We start from the raw sequence: 22,741 nt of genomic DNA, 5'->3' as shown, positions 1-22,741 counted from the left end.
TGCGTGGCAGATAGCTGGGGGTTAGTGGCAAGCGGTCACCCCCCCACCACCCAGGCAGCACTGGGAGCAGCAATGGTAACATTCCACTCAAATTTCAAGAAACATTAAATTTTCTTGCTCTGGACAATAGATTAAACTTCATGGAAACTAAGATTTTGGAGTGGAATGTTACCATGACTTAAAGCAAGCTGGTTAATAATGGCAAACAGGTTAGTCTATGACTGGTGTGTCCACTTCTGGTTGTAGAGGGCCAGAGTGCAATGCAGTCTGGTGATCTGCATACTCTAACTGACACCGACTAAACCTGGTAACTAAGTGCAGAGCTGGGTTCGGTGTATTCAAGCAAAGAAATCACCAAACTGTGCCACAGCCTTCTAGGACTGGAATTGGACACCCCTGGTCTATGACAACACACAACAAAGCATTCAGTTCAGTGGCATCAGCATGCTTTAGTGATTTCACAAAGGATATATCTGCAGAATAAATGTGACAACATAACTGAGAATACACCCATAATTAGTGGTGGGCTGGAAAGGAAATTAAAATTAATTCCCCGCGACTCGCTATACTTAGCAAGACCAGGTCAAGCACGGTCAGCTTATGGAAATAGCAGAAAGAGTAGTGACATTTGCACACACACACTCAGACCACAGTGAATGGTCCATGCTTTATCTGTCTGATTGGAAACAAACTTTTCAAGCAGCTGCCTATGCTATAACTAAAACTTCTGAAGCTGGATTGAAAAAAGTTTGCGAAGTTTACAACATTGCATCTTTAAACCATATTCAAGAGTTTTCCTTGAAGCATTTAACAGCTACAAGCAAGACATCCTTGCGTGTTTGCTGCCATGTACTAATGCATTTCCCGGGGGTTTGTTTTTCTACTAGCCCTTTTTTTGAAAACTGCCTATTCTTTGGAGAGTGAGCCACCGCTTTCTGAGGCTGCACTAAAAACACTCTGCTAGACTTTTTCTGCCCATTTTTCTAACCAACTGCCTCTGTCTCTATAGCACTCTTTAGGACTGGGTATGCCAGATCATAATGCTGAATTACGTTCTTCTGAAACACTAAAGTCATGTTGTGAAACTCCAACATGATCGCGCAAAACCTCTAGGTAGATTGCTACCATGTAAAGTGACTGGAAATAAAGCTTCATGCTTTGACAAAAGCGATTATGCAGAGCATTTGTCAGACAGTTTGAATTCCTCTGATTCACCAGAATGCTTTTTGGGAACACACAAAATGAAATATAAAATTGGTGTCAGAAAGAGTGCTCATCTGTTGAGTGGTACTGTGCTTCATTTTGGTGCATATTCCTGAAAAGCACACTGCCTTATGAAAGATCACATCACAATAACACAGCAGAATTTACATATATTCTGAAGCTTTTAAAGCCACAAACCAGCTGTGCTGGGCGGAGAGGAGAGAGCACTGTGCCCAGGTACGTGTCTGTGAAGTGCACTGCTCACTAAGCAGCATATTTTTATGAATTTACTTACTTCACATATTATGTGGAAACTTTTTTGCAATTTGAAAACAAAAAACAGTGGTAGTTCTACTGTGAGCAACACAAGGAATCACTGTTGATTCTGTTTTATAATGCATTGTGAACACACTTATAATGGGTGAGAAGTGGCCTATAAAACTTGCAGCACGCACACTCCCACAACCTGCTACCCGACATACACACTGCCACAACTCACAGTCACACACACACACACACACACACACACACACACACACACACACACTTAATCTGCTCTATCTTCTACACAAGGAAACAAAGTTAGCAAGGGAATTAAAACTGATGAACCTTGTTAATGCAATTTCATTAATATTTCTCACTCTTGCGTGAAACTCACACCTCTCCCCCCAGAGTCTCCGTTCAGCCACGAGGCATCCCATTGATCTGGACCTCACAACACCATCGCTTTTAACGATTTCCATGGTGTCGCCAATGGAACGGAGCATAAAATATAAAGAGGCACAAAACCAAGGCTGCAATCACACTGCCCTAATGCATCCCATCTTCTCACAGCTCTCAAATCTAATCATCACAGTTCTTGACCTTGAGTTTCAGGTGTCAGACCTGCTATTGACCAAGACTGAATTAACCTCATCGAGTTTTTCACAGCAGCACCATGTGTGCAGGGGACTGATCCACTGCTTGAATCTGCTAATATAAAAGCTTAAGCTCTGTTGCACCAGTTATATGCAGCATAGGCTTGTTATACTTAAGAGTTTACTGAGTTATACTTTACACATTAAATCAAAACGGGTTGAAAATGATATAAACAACATAAATGATTAATTCTGTCAAACCAAAGAGGCTGAGGGATAAAATGCTGAACTACAGAATACTGCGTAACATGACAAATAACATTAAAATCTAGTTTTAGGCTGGAACACCAACATGTCTTTAACTTTTTAAAACTGAACTACATCATAACCGGCCTGCCACTGAATTTATGCAAAGTTGGTGCAACTGGTTGCTGAAGTCTGCATTTTTAAAGACCTCTGCCATTCTCTCAGCCCCTCCGATAAACTGCGCAGCCTTCTTTGATTCACTTACACCATGAAGTCACCATGATAAAAACAACATCAGGCTGCTTAGTAGATTAATTACTGGAAAAATAAATAACATCCAGGATCCACGAATGTAGACAGTATGGTGATAAGTGGCTGTGTCTTTGTGTAACCTTCACATTGCTCAATGTTCCATCATATGCTAACAGCATTTTCTGGTCCATGCAAGAGGGGCTTGTCTTAACTACTTGGAATCTCTGCCCAGTCAAAAACTCAATTATCTCAATCAGATAAGGCTGAGAGATAGAGTGTGGAGGCAGAGGGGAATGACCTGCACGACCTCGCTTTCAGCAAGAGAAGGTCAGTGCCAAAATCTGACCTTAAGTCTAATGTTTTACCTGGTATATATAATATCCATGTTTTATTTAAAGACAAGAGTCAAATAAATATATTTGTACTATGATGACTACGAGGAATACTACGATAGTATGTTAGGATCAATAGGAAATTAGAGAAAAAACACCACTTTACTAAAAATGAAGGAAAAAAGGCGCTCTCACATGATCTAATTAAATAAACTGCTCCGTGTAGACAGTCATTGTCTTCTTTTGCCCATGGACAGATTGACACAGACATATGCGCACGCTCGCACACATACAGTGCAGTCTGCTTATATCTGAACCTTAATTTCATTGATTAAGCCCTGATCCATCTCTTTGATACTGACTTTGAATGAAAAAAAAAAATTCTATCAGAGATGAGTTGCATGGTAATTATTTAACAAAGCCACCTGGAGCTCAGTCTCAGTTTAATACAACTGTATTAGCATTCAGTACCTAACACTGTTCAACTGTCTTTTCACACAGACAGGCAAAACACTAAGCTGTACCACATAAGGAAAAAAAGAAACTTTAGTGAATATAAAAAAAGAATGAAGAATAAGAGTGTGAGGAGTTTGTTCTCTGAAGAGATTGCCCGGCCACTGATTCAGGCTCTCTCAGAAGAAAGAAAGTGGTTGGAAAGTGGAAGACTGTGTTGGCTGGGCTGCTTTTCTTTGAGCCTGTCTGTCTGTGGGTCTTTATTTAAAGGTACTGTAAACCCCCCGGGGACTGTCTCTGCCACTGCTGTGCTCACTCCCACTGCAAAAACAAAATGCATGCGTCACCGAGAAACATGGCATTTCTGGAACAATGACAATTAGCCTTGTCTAAACAATGGGGACATTTAATTTGTAGAACAACTCATAGACCAGCTCTTCCTTGAATTATGTTTGTACAGTGATGACGATGCAGTGATGACACTAATAGCAAACTTTAGTGGTAATGAGTTACTACAGAGCTTCTTATAGACTTATGGATATAGGCCTATGGTTATAAATTGTTTATTCACTGTAAAGCACAGCTTTTGCTTAGTGTTTACTAGCGATGCCTCAATACCAATAGTGGTACCATTGATACCTGACACCATACTCATTTACTAGTACTCATGTTCATTAAAATGCACCGATACCAACATGCTATACCATGTGCTTGGGCCGAGGCTTAGCTTTAGAGGAGCTGCTAAAGTACACAGCACTCATTTACACACAAAAACACCATGGATCACTCTGTTGAGTTGGTTCAGACTGTTACTAACCTTAGGCTAAAATCCTTTTGCTTTGAATGACCCTGTGCCTTAAGCATGTATATTTTATTAAAACAAATAATTGAATAGTCTATTTTGTCACTACCAAAACAATCATAACACTACCGAAACTTTACCAAATCATTCAGTAGTGAGAATTTTAGCTAATTTTGAGCAGAACTCAAAACTGCTAGTACGTAAGTAAGCACAGCTTTGAACAGTTGTGTACACATAAAACCATAATATTTTTTATTAAAACACAAAAAAGGTTACCTAAATGCAGAAAATGTGTTTTAATAATGACAATTTTTAAAGTTCCCCAGTTTTCAGACTTTGGAACACGTTTGCTTCAAAACAATAGGATCTAACTGCTCACCATGTGGTCATGAGAAATAGGGAAGCAGTCTCACTTTCTGCTGTAGTACTTTGCAGGACCTTTGCTAAAATAAGGATCCGCCTACGGACTAAACCTCTTTGTGTTTTGGTAGTGACATGAAAATGTGAGATTTTTAATAAAGTTTTTCAATTTAGAAATGAAACTCAGAGGTTAATTTAGGAAAGGAAATTTAGAGGTTAAGATTTGTGACAGCCACCTCCCAATAAAAGTGCCCTGTAAATGATGGTTTTGCAAATATTTAGCTTATTACTATCTCAATTGTTGCTTTGGGTTTAACAGATCATAACATAATCTTTGTAAATATTACAACACTACAAAAAACAAAATATTTACCTGTTTTTTCAAAATAGTTTTTTACTATGAGGCCACAGTTTGAAGTAATTCGGTAGAATGGCACATCTATATACATCTATATATCACTGCTGTCGGAAGAAAACTTCGTATCTCCATTTTTATTGTTTTTCTGTTTTTGGCGTTATCTGAAAATGCCTGTTGCCTTTTACATTTGGTGTAAATTTCATGATGAATGGACCAAAAGAAATGGCCCAAAATGACTTGGAAAAAAAGTCTGGTTCCATTGACTTACATTAAAAGTAAAGTAGGTTTTTTCCTTCTCCTGTAAAGTGATCATTTTGGAGATACAAGGTTTTCTTCCGACAACAGCAATATATAGAAACACACACATACAAATAAACTGTGTTTTTCGGTCAAATGAAATCAGAATATGATTTGGCAACCAAAAACACGCATATTGATGCAAGGTGTAAACAGTCTGAATAATTTCCCTGAAATCTAGTGCTGACCTGCATACCAAGACACAATATAGGCCACTCTAGCCAGGACAGGACACCTTGAGTAGAGGCACTAAAAAACGTGTGCACGTGTCTGCAGGGTTTTGTAGGGGGTGTGGAGTGGTGTTTAGGTGTGCATGGCTGCGGTGCCGGGTGGGCCAGTGGGTCAGCCTGTGCCCGACAGCCCAGACGTTCTAATAGAGCCATTCATCTCCTGTCAGCCTGCAGCTGGCCACCAGCTTCCTGCAGCCTTCAGTGGAGACGGACCAACTAGGCAGCCGCAGCCCAGTCCCTGGACCAGAGACAGAGCCGGTAAAGCTGTGCTGCAGCCCCTGTCGCTCGTGCAGGAGGAGCCATCGATTTAGAGCATGCAATGAGGGCTTTGGGGATATCCCAGCCACGTTATTTGGACACAAGCCAGACAGGCCCGTTCACAGCTTATCACCTCTGAAACTGTGGTGAGCGGCCGACAGACAGGCGGCTCAGCAAGCAGGGAGGGAGCACAGCACAGACGACACACTAATGACACTGATGATTAATGATTACTGGACTGTACCAAGCATATGCGCTGATATACACTGCTCAGCAAAAGTCTGGGAACACCTTGCCTTCTTTTGAAAGTTGAACACCCAATAATCATCAAGTTGTTCACAAACCATTTGTAGCATCTCTAGCCTACTGAGGTAAGTGGCAGCCTTTTCTCTATTACCTTAACATGCCTTGAGTGTGGGTTGTGTTTACAGGCACAGTCTGGTCCCAGGAGAAAGTGCTGAAGTAACAAAGCAAGCAGGTGTGTTTGAGACAGGGGGAGTCTCACTGGGACTGTAGCTCATTCCAGCACTCTCACTAAACACATCCCCTGATGAGATCACCACTGCTAAACACTTTCAGACAAAAAAGGCTGCATACACCTTAGAAAATCAACACTGAGCATCAATATGTTTGGATCAATTAAGTGTGCTTTCTACTATGTTCACTCAACGTGATTGTGACGTGAATCAGGCTAATCGATATGTGCTATACAGATTTCTGCAATGATTAACGTGTACAAAAGACAGTTGTGAGTTCACGAGAGTTCAGGCCATGACTGGAGCAGTTGGTATGCAGCAAGCATTCCTCAAATATCTGATGAGAACTAAAGGCTACGGGTGTTAATTACGAATTACAGGATTATTCCACTGGCTACTTCATGTGGAACTGAAACAAGTTACAACTAATTAAATAAGCATTCTGAAGCAAATGGCTGTGTCAGAGTTGGGCCTGCAGGGTGAAACAGCCCTAATAGAGTGAAATATTGCTTAAATAGGCTATTTATTTGCTCGTTCTCTGAGGAGCCTGTGGTAAGCGTACATGTCTGGGCAGTTCTCAGTTAGCGGTAGTGTGGGACGATATAAGTGTGTGGTTAGCCTGGCTGAACCCCAACCACACTGTGACTGGCATTATTCTACAGGCACAATGGGAGAGTCACTCCAGGTCTGTCTGTATACTTCGTTAGACAAACACCAAACACGTAGTGGTCAACCTCCAAAACCAGTGGTGCTGCTTTTAAGAATCAATTCATTTTTAAGACGAGCCTTTAAATAAGGAAGCTTGGAGGTTGACTATAGTGGACATTCTAATGAAAGCATATATATACAAAGGCCAAATGAAACCACACTCCTGATGTCATCCGTATTAGCACTGCACTGTTAAACAGTACAGGTACATCCAACACCCAAACTGAACAAAATATCCAAACTGGACAACCCATGCAAAGAATAACCGGCCAAAAATATATTCACAGGACCACAAACCTTACCTAGTTGGGAGGATTTTGGCCATAATGAATGTGAAAAATCACATGAGTCACACAGAAAGAGCAATTTTCCATAAAAGAGGCCAGACATCCATTTCACTGCCGTCACCAAAAAAAAAGAAAAGAAACGTTTGAAGCCAATGTGGCCGCTGGCCGGCCTTCAGGTTTTCCACATCCTCTCTTTAACGCTGGCCTGGCTTAATCAAACATGCAATTTCTATTCATAGAATGTAAACAGTAATGTAGCCCAGTGGTTGTGTTTCACTCTGCCTGGGTTTGGAAGGGCAGGAGTGCAGTGGGCATGGCCAAAAGCAGAGCTCTTTGGAATATGTCCTATACAAACATGGCTGGGTAACCTTTACGTCCAGCTCAGGAAGATCCAGGTCAAAGCCCATCTGCTGCTCTGTCATATGTGAACAATGGTACTGTGAAGTGATGGGTGCCATGATACAAGATGCCACATTTAGCCCTGGAGAGACAGAATTTCCATGCAGGACCAAGAGAGCTGGGAGCACATAAACACAGAGATTCCCTTTGCACATTTAAATGTGTGGTAAGTGTGTAAAAAGACACTTGTGGGCAAAAATTATGAATGAAAAAATAAACCCGGTCTAAAAGACATAAAGGTGATGCTAAATACAGAATCTATAAAACCAAAATAATCCCATTGAACAGCTGTCCTAATATTAGCTCAGATATTCCAACTACATGAGTTATGAGTCAGAAATATTTTTTTTAAGGTTGGTATCATGACCTAAAGGAGGTTCAGTTTACACAGATGAGTAATATTAATCTCCGTGTGTTGTGTATTTCAAATTGTGCATGAAAATACACATGAAAAACTGTCTACTGTTGCAGAACGAAACAAAATGTCTGAAATGCACTGACAGCATCCAAAAGATCTCATTTGCTCCGCCAACACTCACCGCAACTCCTCATATACAGGCATCACATGCAGCACCGTTTCTTAGGTTAATGCAATAAAGACAGATTCCGTTCATCATTCCATACACTTCTTGCTGACACCTCTGCCGACCGCACCTTTGCCCAACACAATGAAGTTAAGACCTTCAAACGTCCTGTCATTTCCCTAATGCTCTTAGCCGCAGTGCTGTCTTATCGTGCCTGAGCACAACATAGCACCGACACGCTCTCTCTTGCTCACCCCGAAGCACTTCCATTATTGATGTGCATTTGCTCCGGTGAGAACAAAACCAGGATATAAAATGCAGCGCAAAAGCTCATAAGATATTTAGCACAGCATATAGAGGAGCAGGCCGAAGAAAAAAGGCTGAGTTGTTGAGAGTAACCTCATTGGCTGGGTGTCCCTGATGCAGACCATCAGCCAACATCCACTTCTTTCCAGGCTTTCAGAGAAGAGACAAAACCATCTGAAGCGGACACAATACCGCCTCCCTCATTATCATGTCCTTTGCTTCACAAGAAGCACTGAAGAAACTGAGTCATGGAGGGGAACAGACGGTGTCTCAGAGGAGTAGCAAAATGAAAAAGTATCAAACTCCGTTCTGATTGAGCTTTGGCACCTTGGGTCCAGGCCTCGGAGAAAATAAATAGACTTTGATTTTGTCGTTTCTCTTCAAGCAGGGTAGTCGATTCTCAATCAGAGAAGATGATGTGGTGAGTTTCGCCCGATTTCTACTCCACATTTCTGCTTTTGATATTAAGGCACTTTCATTTTCTTGGAACGCACAACCACCAATTTAGAGGTGAATGATTTCCTTTACATCCTGCATCTCAGGAAAGTGAGACTGACTGATGCTGAACATTTCAGAGGTCTACTTGAGCGCTTCGGCACTAGTCCCCAGTGACACGTAGTAACTAGCTGATCAATGAAGGAGTAAACATATGCATAAGCTGCAGCAAATCCTTTTGTTATGCCTTGCTGTAAACAAACTTCCAGACACAAATTCATTTTCAATCTTGTTTCATTTCCACTTCGCTAACAGAAAAAATGATGTGCTGACAGAAAAAGTGGGAACAAGTGACGACTCAAGTAATGGCACACCTTTACGCTACAATTCTCATAAATATGCTAATTATGTGCAGACCTTTTGAAAAGGTCTGAGGCTCAAAATGACAGCATGGTGGATTTTCTGTAGTCAGTAAATGAGCTAATATGTTTTTTTGTTTTTTTTTACCATAATGCGCTGAAAATCAAATTAACAACATATATTGGATAATAATGATAGGTAATAGCAGCTCCTTCTGAAAGCCCTGATCAGAAACAGACAGCATTTTAAGCAAATGTGTTGCTATAGTTAAGTGTGTGCTGTGTTTGCACATTGTTGTTGGCTAGAAGCTTCTGTTTTTGCAAAACAAAGAATTGGCCTGTGGGCTACACCACTATGATGCCGTAATGGATTTTTAAAGCCTATTGTCCCAGAAAAATACAGTCTATTGTATTGCAAATAACAATATAATCACCCTAATAACGCTAGTACTCTCAGTACAAACTAAATATTTAAACAAAGTGCCACATTATGTGTTACACACTGGTATGTTCTATTATAGACTTTGTCAAATGCCCAATGAATAGGAAAAACAGATACTACCATCAAAGCTGCTCTACATAAGCAGAGTCAAAGTTCATATTTAGCCTGTGCTGTTACAGTAGCCTATAACATAACAGGACTCTTTTCCTTTATTTGCATGACTAAAGGAATTCTACTTTGCATCCATCAGTAAATGCCTTTCCTCCAATAACAACCAAAAACAGCTTCATCATCAAAGCACCTACTCTCCCCACCTCTCAAAGGTCTAGCGGTCCTTTTACAGAGGCCTTTGTTCGAGGTGCCACTGAACTGATGCAGAGATTCTATCTTTTACATGCTGGATCACAGCCAAGAAAGACTAGCACAGTGCAGTGTGTGTTTAATAAAAGTCATCATACTGATGAGAGATGTTAAGATATCTCATTTCCCCCTGCATCTCCCTCCAGTCTCTCATTACGCTTCAAAAACCAACCTTGAACTTAAACCTTCCATATTAAAATAGCTGTTCTGGAAAGGGAAAATGAGCATGAAAAGCCTAATTCAATATTTAAAAAGGTATCCAAGTTGGATCTCTGCACTAATGGGCTATTCTGTAGCTCACAGCATATCCACTAACATTGGAGATGACAGTGTGTGAGGGGAAAATCGGGACTGGCCACACACACACACACACACACACACACACACACACACTGGGGCTGTACATTGTTTATTATAGCAATTTTGTCTTTGAAATACTGATATCGCAGAAGCAATCAGAGTTCAAGTGTTAAGTGAGTGTTTCTGTGTGAATTTGGTAATCGAAGTGTTCCCATAATCTGACTAAAGGAAATTATTTGGGACAAAAATAATGCAGGTCACTCTATAACCATGCTGACCCCAGTGTGTTTTAACAGTAATACACTGCAAGATATAGCACAATTGCAATATTTAGAATTGTATTAGCTATTATTCAGCAATTCATTGTCAAGGATGTAACCCAACAAAACATTAATTATTGTAGTTCTGGTACTAAAATCTGATTGACACACCCATGTTCTACACCACTGTAAAACACTTGCACACAGTGAATTCCGCATTAATGCATGTTCATTGAATGCAGCACTGATACGTGCAGACTTTGAAACTTGTTTTTGTACTGTATAACTATACATATGCTTATATGCTGAAAAACTAAAACATTAAAAATGGCTGGAATAAAAATAAAAGATTATATATATATATATATATATATATATATATATATATATATATATATATATATATATATACACGTACACACACACACACAGTGTATACACCTATCTACAGCTAGTAATGAGTGGTAATTTTATATATATATTAGGGGTGCGGGAAAAAAATCAATTCTTAGATGCATGGCGATGCAGACGTGGACGATTCTGAATCGATTCACAAATGCCAAAAATTGTTTTTGTAAATATTTAATTTTTAACGTAATGTTGACGGAACGCAAAGGGCAGAACTTGGAAGTGGGTAAGTGCAGCACCCGGACAGTCTGTGGCGGCACATAACAAAAACACAACTGGATGTGCGAGAAATCCGACCGGCTCCCTCTGCATTAAAAGCCAGGTTAGTTCAGGAGTCACAACCCAAATGTTAAGAAGAGCCATTTTGTCCTTTCAACAAAAATCAAACCACCTTGGGAACCCCAACATTTATGTCTAGTGTGTCTCAGTATGTGTTAATGTCCTAGTATAGACTAAACAATATAAGCGAAAACACAGACTTACTCTGCTCTACTTTAAGCTTTAGCTACAGCCGCTTTTCTTCCATCTCTGCCAGAAAACTTTTCCTCAAAAGTTGAATAGTTTCTTGTAAAATGTCTCTTAGCTTTCGGCTGTTTTACGAGGCTGAAGTCGCTTCTGACATGCCAGCTTTTTGCTGAACTTTCCGGTTCCACCTTAAATTCTGACTGAGACGCCGAATGTAATTGTGGCACCATTTAAGGTGGAACGGGAAAATTAGAAAGAGAAGCGACTTCATCTTCGCAACTTTTTAGTTAGTGTGTGACAGTCTCTCGTTGCAGATTTAACATACCAGGAAACCAAGTGCGCTGCTTATAAATGCGAATAAGTCCATTCATCTCAAAATGTTCGTCCGTCTTTCTCTTTTCCTTTTTCGTTCGCTACTAGCTCGGCGAAACCTCGTTGCTATGTCACCTACAGTCTTTCGCACTCTCCCCCTCTATCATGAGACCAAAACCGAAGTTATGAAATCACTAAAGACTATATAATGTGCGTCTCCAAACAAGAGCAGTGAATGAGAGCCTTCTAGTTCACTTGCCACATCACTTCCATTTGTTTTATTAATAAAAGATTTTGGACGTAAATGCATTATGGATCATTACAAATACTTTGTTTTACTACCAAGACCTCAGACAGTAAGGAAACAGAAATCATGTATAGAAAAAAAAGATGCATCGAGATGCATCGATAATCGTTTTATAATCACATCGCAGCCCTCTGAATCGTAATTGATTCGAATCGTGAGGTGCTTAAAGATTCCCACCCCTAATATATATATATATATATATATATATATGTATATATATATATATATATATATATATATATATATATATATATATATGAAATTACCACTCATTACTAGCCCAAGTTATAACAAATATGTCCCCCCATGGATAAAACACCATTACTTTCATTTTTTAGTATGTCTATCCAGCGGAACCAATTTCTGATTGCACCAGTATGCATACACTTCAAAAACATTTCTCAACATGACAGCTTCTCAACTTTAGTGACAAACCCACCTGCTCAAATATAAACTGCTGCTTATTGTAAATTAAATCAAATTAAATGTTCAATGTTTTTATCTGATAGCACTGGATGGAGAATTGCTTATTTGTCTGTTGACAGTCCATTGGTTATTCATTCACATCCTTATGTAGTAGTACTATAATCAGAACAGTAATAGTTTGTCCACATTGTGCAGTCCTAACACATACACCCTGATTGCGTGTAGGGTGGCTGCAGAATGTTCTGGTGAGTGCGTAACCCCATAGCTCACTAGGGTCGATGTCTGCGCACATCTTCCCACTGAAGCTCCGTCATGAACACCATCTCTAGGACAAGGCTTTATATTAATAAATTAACAGCTGTTTGTGAGGCGTTACAAGACACGCAGAAAGAGGGCAGAAGGTGAAAGGGGGAGAATGGGGAGTCAGAGAGACATTGAGAGAGACTGAGAAAAAGAGGTTGGCAGGGCTCCAAAGACCCCTCAGATGTATTCCTCATCCTGCACTAGGCCACAGAAAGTCATAGGCTTCTATTTATAAGCAGCTGTAATGTTTGGTATTTCCTTCGGGGGTGAGGGTGGGGAGAAAGGCATTGTTGTTCTCAGCAGCCTTTGATTGCTTTGCTGAATCTGTACATTGAAATGCCAAGATCTAGTTGTTCCATTTATGCCATTCCATTTGTGTTAAAGGGAGCAGGCCTTTGATATTTACTCATTTGTTGTTTTTTTTTTCCTCCCCAAAAGTTGTTCAAATAATGTTTGCAGTGCAAACAGAGTTTCAGAAAGTGGGAGCTTTGCTGTGTTTATGTACATAAATACTGCAGACCGTGCAAATGGCACTGAACAAAAAGAGCAAATGAAACGAAATAAACCTACCACAGAGCTCCCATCATGTCAAATAAAAACAACAAACGCTATCACAAACACTATAATGACCCAAATAATGGAAGATTTGACCCAGTGCTGAATGAATGGAAATGTGGTTTACATTATTACATGCGCTCCAACAAAATAAACACATAATGGGATCAACTAGAACATGGCGATTTTCCTTAAAGTAGGTTTGAAAACACTCTCAAAACCAACAGCTTTGTTCTCTGCACAGTCTGCTGAATAATACCGTATAGAGATTTTTTACAGGACTAGGGGCTGTTTAGACATGATTGCCAGGAAAGAGTTAAACTGGTTCACTCACACAAACTGCAACTCCCCCTCCCACCATTTCATTCTATTTCCATTCAACATTGGAGGTCACATGTAACAGAGTGGATTCTGGGACACCAGAACGCAGGTTAAACTGCATGTAATGGATCTTGGGGAGTGAAGCATGTGTGATGGGTGTGAGTGTGTGTGAGATGAGCTCACTTTCACCTGTCTTGTGTTATGCATGCAGAGGAGCATGCTCAGATGTCAATGCTTAAAGATAAAAGGCTACTGCAGGAGAGCTGATGCGAGAAGGTTAGCATCATGCTGGCCAAGGCCAGCTGCTTTAGCTGCCACTCCACATCCATCTTCAGCTAACGGTTCTCGGTTATCGGAGTATTTTGCTAAGGCTGTGTTCAGATAAGCCATTTTTGATTGCACTGATGCATACTTTACATTTACATTTATGGCATTTGGCAAGCACTCATATACAATGTAAAGTATCTTTTTAATTATGTTATAAGGTAGAGATATGCACAGGTACTCAAGTACTCTGATAATCATTTGAGGAGCCAGTATTATAATACAGAAATCACTATTTGGGTGTTCTATTCTATTTGGGTTAGCTTGTATTTGTAAGTTAAGAAGCTATGTTATACTTTGCTACTCTAAAACACGAGTGCCTGAACGTGAGCTCGTTGCCAAGGACATGTAGTTAAGGATGTGGCTGAAAAGGTACAGGTAGCACAGCTGCATCACTAACCAGCCTAGCTACTCTAGCTAAGGTTAGGTGTTTCTCTGACAAACAACATGTTGGCACATCGTCCACTGAGAAGAAAATACCTTCTGTAGAAGACACATCCTCATCAGCATCCAACTCTGCTAGCTTATCTGAAGTATCAGAACGTCCCTCAGGGGTCCAATGCTCCTCTGAGTGCTGCTATATTTTTGTGCAACACCAGTGCTGTCACCCAAAAAAGGTAAGTCTACAGCCCTACATTATTTATAGATCCTTTTTTGCTGTTGTTTTTCCTCATTCATGAAAACCTATGGATATTAAGAGTATATAAATTAGAAAGAATACACCCTATTACAGGGGTACGTGAATGTAGCTGTAGGAGTCTTGCTGATGGACTCACTGGCATGGCATGGTGGACTTGCCTGAGTCATACAGCATGGAGAGCAGCGATGTTATCTGCTATGCTACACCAGCTTTACATGTAACGCTATTTAAAGATGTTCAGAAAAAAGTGAGCTGAGGATGGTAGTGAAAACAATCAAGATGGGAAAAAATTGTCTTGTTAATAAGTGATAAAAATAAGCTTTACAACGTAGAGATACAGTGATATGATACAGCTCCTCTTGATTTTCTGCCTCTGAAGCTAAAGCTAAGGCAATCAGTCTTCTCCTCACTATAGTTAGGCTATACGTTGAGAAAGAAATCTAATCTAGACACCTAGCTAAACTAGCTAGTTGGCTGGTACAAATGAATGCGGGAGAGAACCCAGTGTTAACAGTGTTGCTATGGTTACAATGTGAGCATTGCCTTTTTTTGTGAGCTCGCTTCTTATATCATTGAAGTGTTCCTACACAAATAAACACTATAGAACAAAATAAGTAAACAGAAAGGACTAGTCTGTACAGTGCCCAACGCTTCTAAGTCTGCTTGAGAAATAATTAAATATGGAAAGCAACTGTTACAATACTCCCTCTCTGTGAGCCCATATTCTTAATCAAGATTAAATCAGATGAGCTTGTTTTGTAGCAACCGTTAGATCAAAAAGCGCTTTAACACCACACGCCACAAGCTATAGATAAACACATATGGCTTGCTTGCATTCATGGATTATGCAGTGTGTGCAGTGGGTTTTTCAACAGCACTCTAATCCAGCTAGGCTGGAGCTGCCGGAGTGAGTGGGAGTACACTTTCCTCGCTCAGCTGAGGAGAACGGCAGAGCCAGCGGGTGTCAGCTATGTGTTGGGACGAGTTATGGCAAAAAAGCTTCGCCCTTCATCCATCCTCCTCCTCCTCCTGTCCCTGCTCTTTATGCCCCTGTGCTGCAACCTCTGTGCTCGCACGGTGGGGATCTAACAGGCTCCAAGATCCCTCCACTGAGTTTGAAAAGTAAACATATCGAAGGTGCGGCGAGGTTAGGTGCACATATTTATTTAAAGATGCAGTGCTGTTTGGTTTGGTGCCTGCTGCGATCATCATAAATGAGTCAAGAGGAGAGTATGTTTGCACTAAAATATGGAAACACAGCCACCGCTGATGTCTCCATTGTGCACGCCCGAGACTGCTGAGCATTTAGGTGTCATGGCTAATTAAAGTTTGACAAGTGTTTTGTCATGTTGCAGAAACCTATCTCGTCCTCTAGGATGGGGAAATGAAAAAGCGGCGTCTGCTTCTTTTAACACCATTAAAGATATGCTACTCTCTGCTTAGACATCTATTGTGCGTATATAAAGTATTCTTGAATAGAAGCATGAATGCTTACTATATGTGTTCTGCACCACTATGAATTGGTGTCTGCTGTCTGTTTAATGCTTCTTAGAATTTTTTAGACCACTGAGAGCAATAGAGCCCACATATCGCAAGAATACAAGTGCCCTTTTCCAGGACAAGTGTGTATGACTACAGTACTGTCCAAAAAACAGACACTAGCTTTCATTTATTTAATTTTCAGTCAAGACAACCATTTAGTATAAGCTATTAATATTTTATAAGATATTTCTAATGGGAATGGACATAAGATTATCCACTTGCATGAAGAAGAAGATTAAAAAAAAATTGTGAAAAAAATTGGAGTTTCCAAAATTAGAGTTCTAAAAATTACAGAGAAATGGACTATGAACTGGACTGGCCAGGGTGTTTCTTGCCTTCCACCCGATGAGCGCTGGGATAGGCTCCAGCATCCCCAGGAGCATAAGCGGCATAGATAATGTCCATCTTTCCACTTTAAGAAGACAACTCAGCGCTATGGGTCTGAAAGAATGTGTAGTTGTCAATAGGTCGTTACTGAGAAAAGGAAATAATTAAAAAGAAGAAAATCTGCAAATCAAAGAAGCTGCTGGTGTTCTCGGAACAACAGACTGACCACCCCTGAACATGAATGAATGTGTTGGGATTACTTAGATCGTAAGAAAATGTTTCTAAGACTGAACTTTGGAGGTGTGGAAAAAAAAACTTGCAGATTTATTTAGAATAACTAAAATCAAGTCTCCTGAAAAGAAAATGGACTGATACACAAAATAGCAAATGGCTGACATACAAAACACTGAAAAAACTATATTTAGGTGTTGAGGCTTCTGTGTAACTTTCTATTTAATATACATTTTCTTTTTTCCTGGTGCTGAAAAATGAATAACTTGTACTTACTAGCCATTCTGACTGTAAATTAAATAAATGAGAAGTGGTCTCTGACTTTTGCACAGCACTACAAGTGTGTGTCCCAGTACATCATGTTCAGCCATGCTCCTCCCTGCCTATCCTTTTATCAGTCCCAGAGGACGAGGCCCAGGGGTCAGGGTGGATGACGGTGCTGATGAGCCCCAGAGCCAGGTGAGATCATGAGAAACACACACATACACACACACAAAAACAACCGCACGCTGGCAGCTGGCTCTTAACAGCCACAGCGGGAGCCTCCCTCAGCTGCTGCTGGAAACTCCTGACCTCTCGCCTGCCTCCACCTCCACAGCAGCACGGCCAATTAGACTCATACGTTCACCCCCCACTTCCATCAGCCTCGAGCTAAAGCAGCCTCGGAGCTGCCGCCAGCCTCGGTGCGGAGCGGACGGTGATAAATGAACTGGGCTTTAGGCTCTCAACGCATATGCTGAACAAGAGCTGTTGGATGGATGGACCGAAACATTTGTGCTGTTGTGCGAAAGCGCTGTTTCACGACATGCGCTAATTTCTTCAGAGTTGGCACCTTTTCGAAGCACGGTGGGATGGAAGAGCAAATGGCTGTTCTTTTTAAAGACTACTCCAGCACTTTTCAGACCAGTCTCTATCTGGCGTATCTGTATTGGGCACTTGATGACTGCAGACATGCATTTATAATGGCACCCAATGGGCAGAAACACTGAAATATTCCTTTAAGGCCTTTCATGGGAGAGTTCAAAGATTGTCAGAATGCCCACTATCACCCATAGGAAAGGGTGAGCTGGCCATTTGGGTCTCCATGGATACGAGGCTGAATGTCACTAAACAGTGAGGGCAACTGAGAGATCATTTCCTCTTTCGGGAGCGTGTGCTGAAGGCAGCAGGGGCAGCAGATGACACAGCTGAGTTTGAGCATGTGGCCTGTGCCCAGGGTCAGTGGCCCTGTGAGAGTCAACTGTCTCTATGCCCTATTACACTTCAGTTCCTGCTGGGTTAACCCATCAGATATCAAGAAAGCAATACCATCTTCAGTACCAAACTGATTTTGCCACTAGAGCACTTGACTAGTATTGGTTATATAGGTGCTAGAAAGCCCAGTGCTTGTCTCTGAAAGCGGCAGGACACAGATCAACACACAGAAAATCCAATTAGGCCTAATTTTTTCAGGAAACACTTAGCGATGTGACATGTGCAAACGGCGTGCTGTCTACTGGAGGATAGCCCCAGGATGGGAAACAGCCTCCCTGGGACACATTATGGCACTCAGACTAGTCCTGAGCATGAGTGCAGTGGTATGGAAGTACAGCAGTGTCAGAGTGATGGGTGACTTCATAACTTCATTATCGAAGGCCTGCCTCCATCCACCAAGTGGCTCCTCTTGGGTACATTATGGCAGAATGGGCATGAATAGTGAATGAAGTCCTGAAAAGCTCCATATGTTACTGCTAAAACGGTAAACACGTCAAGTACTTGCAGAGAGTCTCTATTCCACCAGAGTGCACAAACTGGAACTCTTATGGCACCACTAGAGCGCCATGGCAGCAGGGTGAGAAAACAGGCGGCGCACAAGAGCTGGACTCAGCAAGACCTATTCCTGAGCTCTATTGTGTTTGTGTTCCTGAAATTAATTATCAGCTTGTAGAGGGGAAACTCATTCATAATGCATGACACTTCCCCACTGCTCAACACACAGGCTGGGACTGGCTAACGTTTTCAGATAGAGGGCTATATGATCCTTTCAATCTTTATTTATAAAGTTTATGTTGTATTACAATCACCAACTCTGCTAAAATGACCAGCACTAAAGCACTCATCATCAAGATTTTATGAATAATCAGTTGTATATACAGTATTCTGCTTTATCGATTTGGAACATGTGGCCATGAATGAACATGTGTAAGAGTTGGAGAAGGTAATCAATGTGTTATATTTTAATTAAGGACACTGTGACCATGAACAGTCAAGATTTAAGCCTCTTTAAAGATAGCGCCCAACACAGTGAAAGGCTGTAATTGGAAGACCAAACCAGAAATACAGGTTCAAATGCACCCATGTAACAACACTGAGCAACTTAGATGACAGAGGCTGATAGTTGTGCTTAGACTTAAAGCAACATAAAATGATACTTCTAAGGGTAAATAACATCTGCAGTTTAGACAAAACACAAGGAACTACACTCAACACATATGTGGGTTAACTATCCCAGAAATCTCTCTCAAACAGAAGATGCCCATCTGGCAAACATGAGATCTCTATCTGTTACGTATGACAAAAAAACTTTCCAGATTGTGACTAACTCATTGTGTGGTATGCTGGCCTAGTAATTTGGGACATGTTATAATAGAACTGCTAATGGACAGCCGACAAAGCAGAGCATAAAAGAAAATTCTGACACCTTTTTGGGAGTGATGATGGAAAGCTGTGTGAGCTACATTTCTTTTGTGATGAGTTGTTAGCCTACTAAACATGATGTCTTCATGATTCAAAATCTTGAAAAAGAGCCACGACATATTAAGATGATGAGTAATGCAATCACAACATTTTGTCATCACATTACTGTATGATAGATTGTATTGTTTATATTTCAGTGCAAGAATCATTTCCTAACAATGTTGCATTTAACATGCAATTTTGGACAGAAATATCCTTGAGGACAGTAATTTTCATGAAATCCTCATCTTTATGCCTACAACTGCCACAATTTTCTGAGAACAGAGAGAGTGCTGCATATTGGGTCACATTATGTCAGGAGGCACTTTGTTCTGCTTGAGTTCCACTCTGAAACACACGCTACGACACAAAGGAATCAATTAAAAACAACAACCTCTTCTCTCTGCTGCTCTGAATCCATTTTCTGGCCTCACTGCCTTGGTTTTTTTTTTCTGAGTAAATAACAATAATAGCACAAATGACAACAATAGCGTCCGATTGGGTGCCCTTTGGCCACAATGGTCCACCATGCTTCTGTTCATGTGGCAGTGACAACAACAATGGCAGACAGAGCCATAAAAGCGCATGGGCCAGTCTGATCCGACTTTCTGTCATGCTGTACCTAATCAACTCATTATTTGGAGGAAAGAGCTGGCTTTTGCTTATGTGTCAGACATCTGAGAGCGCTCATCATGTACTAACATAAGCCAAAAGAGCATAACAACAGCCAGCTCTCAAATGTTGCTCATGCCTCTCTCCTCTGGTTTGCTTTGCTGTGCTGGATGCTAGGAATGGATAATGAAACAGTAAGTCTAAAACACCTTCCTGCAGGTGACAGCGATCTGAGCGCACAGCTGAATTGAAAATAAATATGCAGGGACACGACGGGACTGCCATAGCAGGGGCGAATTGCTTGGCCATTGTGTTCGTGCTTCTGTAAAATAGCTTTCCAGCTTTTCGGCCATAAATATTCAAGGGATTAGAGCCGTTACTTATGTTAGCGGACACGTTTTACGGATTTGACCTAGAACCAAATCAGATCAATTTGGGCAATGCTGTTTATGAAAATGACAGCTGCTAAGTGACATTTTATGACCTTTACAGCAGTGCCGATGGGGTACTCCAGAGGTGCCAATCGAACAACTAAATCACCAAATATCAAGTACAATACTATAAAAGGATCAGAGTGTCACAACAGACAGGAAGGTAATCTCGCAATAAATCAAAGTGTTCTTAATTATGAAATAAAGCAACAAGAGTTGCATGTAGGCGCATGTAGAACTGGGTCTGTCAGATCAAAACTTGCTCTGGGATTCTGGTGACAGGTAACTTACAGACAATGTCAACGTGATCGCAGCATCAAAACACGAGACTGCCACTCTCTGACAAAACAAACCAAGAAATCCAGTACAAGTAAACGTTGCATCATTTTTACATCATACGTCTGTTCGCATATAACCAAAGAAGGGTGCAGAAATGAAAGACAGTTTTCAATAAGCATGCTTTTTGAGGGCCGCTGGGTGACTCAGGTGTAGAACTCCTAACCTTTTCTAGTTACAAATTAACCATGTAGATAAACATTAGAAATCCAAGGGCGACTTGCAGTCAATTTCCCAAAGTCATCAGTCTGACAAAGCGTGACAAAACACTGTTAGATCAGATGACAGCTGAATTCACGACTCTGTTACATTCGTTTTGCTTCATGCAGCTGTCTCTGTGAGTTCCTGTGCAGCTGAGATCTGTGTTAGGCTGGGGGAGTCATGTCCAAACTGGTGAAGTGCAAAACGAAAACTTCTGGTCAAATCTGATGCTGAACCTGAGCACACCTTTATGAGTGTTTGGGACATCAAGAGGTGACAACTTTCCCTTTTGAATTGTGTCATGCGGTTTTCTTTTTCAAAAACAAGGCTGAAACACTGACCAAGGCTGTGCTATCGCTACTGTATGAAAACTCAGACAAATTCAATGTTCTACACCAGACCTGATTCCTCTGATCTGCTGAGACATGATGCAGACGGCTTTTTTCGCGATGCCAGAATGACAAACGGCAACACAGACGGTTTCTAATTGACACCAAGAAATTACAAAACAACATTCAGTCTTCCCCAGAGGCTGTACACATTTCGAAATATAAAAAAAATGATTTAACCTATACGAGGGCGTTTTCCTCCCGAATTACAATGACAGGCTAAGCGTTTTAGCTTAATTTTAGCCAATTACGTCGTTTAACAGTTTAGCTAGCTAACTGTTAGAGGCTCTGAGGTAACAGTCAAAATATATCGACTTTAATACAGCGGTGGTACTAAAACTAGTTTATAACAACAGACGACATATATATTACAAAGTTTAGGCTTTTAAATTCACCCTGTAATGTTATACTTCATAGCAGGTTGCAACAGATTTCCCCAAAATAAAGATTCCCCCACGCAGGAAAGCGTTAAACAGCTTTGCTAGCCGAAGCAGGAGTTTAACGTCTCCCGTTGAAGCCCTTAACTAGTGAGAGCAGAGCGAGGCGTCTGAGCAAAGACAGAGAGACACATACCAGCTTTATATGGCGAACATTCTTTTCTTCTGTCATCTTGAATGAAGCCAGCGAACCGAGTGAAGAAACGGCAAAGATGAAGACTGAGCTCAGGGGGAACGTAGAGCAGCTTTGTCCAGCCGTTGAGCTCTCGGGAAGCACAATCCTCCGCGACGTACCGACACTCAATAATGCAACTTTGGACAAGCGAGCGAGTGGCGTTGGTTTTTTTTCCCCCACCAGTATTCCGACAAGTCCCGCCCACCTAATGTTATGATTGGATAGTAGCGTTTCGCCTCCTGCTCTAGGACTGGCTTGTACAGGCAGTTCGCCGAAAGAGAGGCGGGGCTGTACGGAATACGGGTAGGGAAAAAATAAAACAACGCCAGACAATCACAGGAAAGCGGCTCCTCCTACCTATACAATGCTAAAAACACCAGGGTGAGTAACAGATTCTTCAAGCCTGTCAGAGACAAGAGGGAGGCGAAAAAGGCTATAACCGCCTTCCCATCATTATAAATAACGAGATCAGGGAGCTGACAGGGTCATTACTGACCACGGCGGAGTCCTGCCCCTCTATAAGAGCAACAATATTCAGGATGACAGAAACGCAATTTATAGCGAGGACCTGAAACGAGCAGCCCGAGAAGCCATTTGTTATCACACCCCATTTCATTTCTTTCACATTAATCAGAAGTCCGTGTGATTACGTAACTAACGAGATTTAAACAATGTGTGCAGAAAAAAAAAAATCATTACAACTAACTATACATAACCTAAATGTGAGGACAGAAAATACAAACCACTCCATTTAACACCTATTTCCTATTTCTGTTCACA

The 22,741-nt window shown here is 41.1% G+C and overlaps 1 protein-coding gene across 3 annotated transcripts in view; it reads right to left on the bottom strand.

Moving 5' to 3' along the window:
* The window catches only part of mid2 (midline 2), a 78,519-nt gene extending 56,392 nt beyond the window's left edge, over positions 1-22,127 (bottom strand). For all 3 annotated transcript variants that reach the window (XM_036568554.1, XM_036568553.1, XM_036568555.1), the window contains exon 1: positions 21,923-22,127. The gene's annotated coding sequence lies outside the window, so the exon portion shown is untranslated. The remainder of the gene's footprint in view (positions 1-21,922) is intronic.
* Positions 22,128-22,741: the final 614 nt, after the last annotated feature.

Source organism: Colossoma macropomum, unplaced genomic scaffold, assembly GCF_904425465.1.
Source record: "Colossoma macropomum unplaced genomic scaffold, Colossoma_macropomum, whole genome shotgun sequence".
Lineage (NCBI taxonomy): Eukaryota > Metazoa > Chordata > Actinopteri > Characiformes > Serrasalmidae > Colossoma > Colossoma macropomum.
This window is presented reverse-complemented; position numbering and strand designations above follow the sequence as displayed.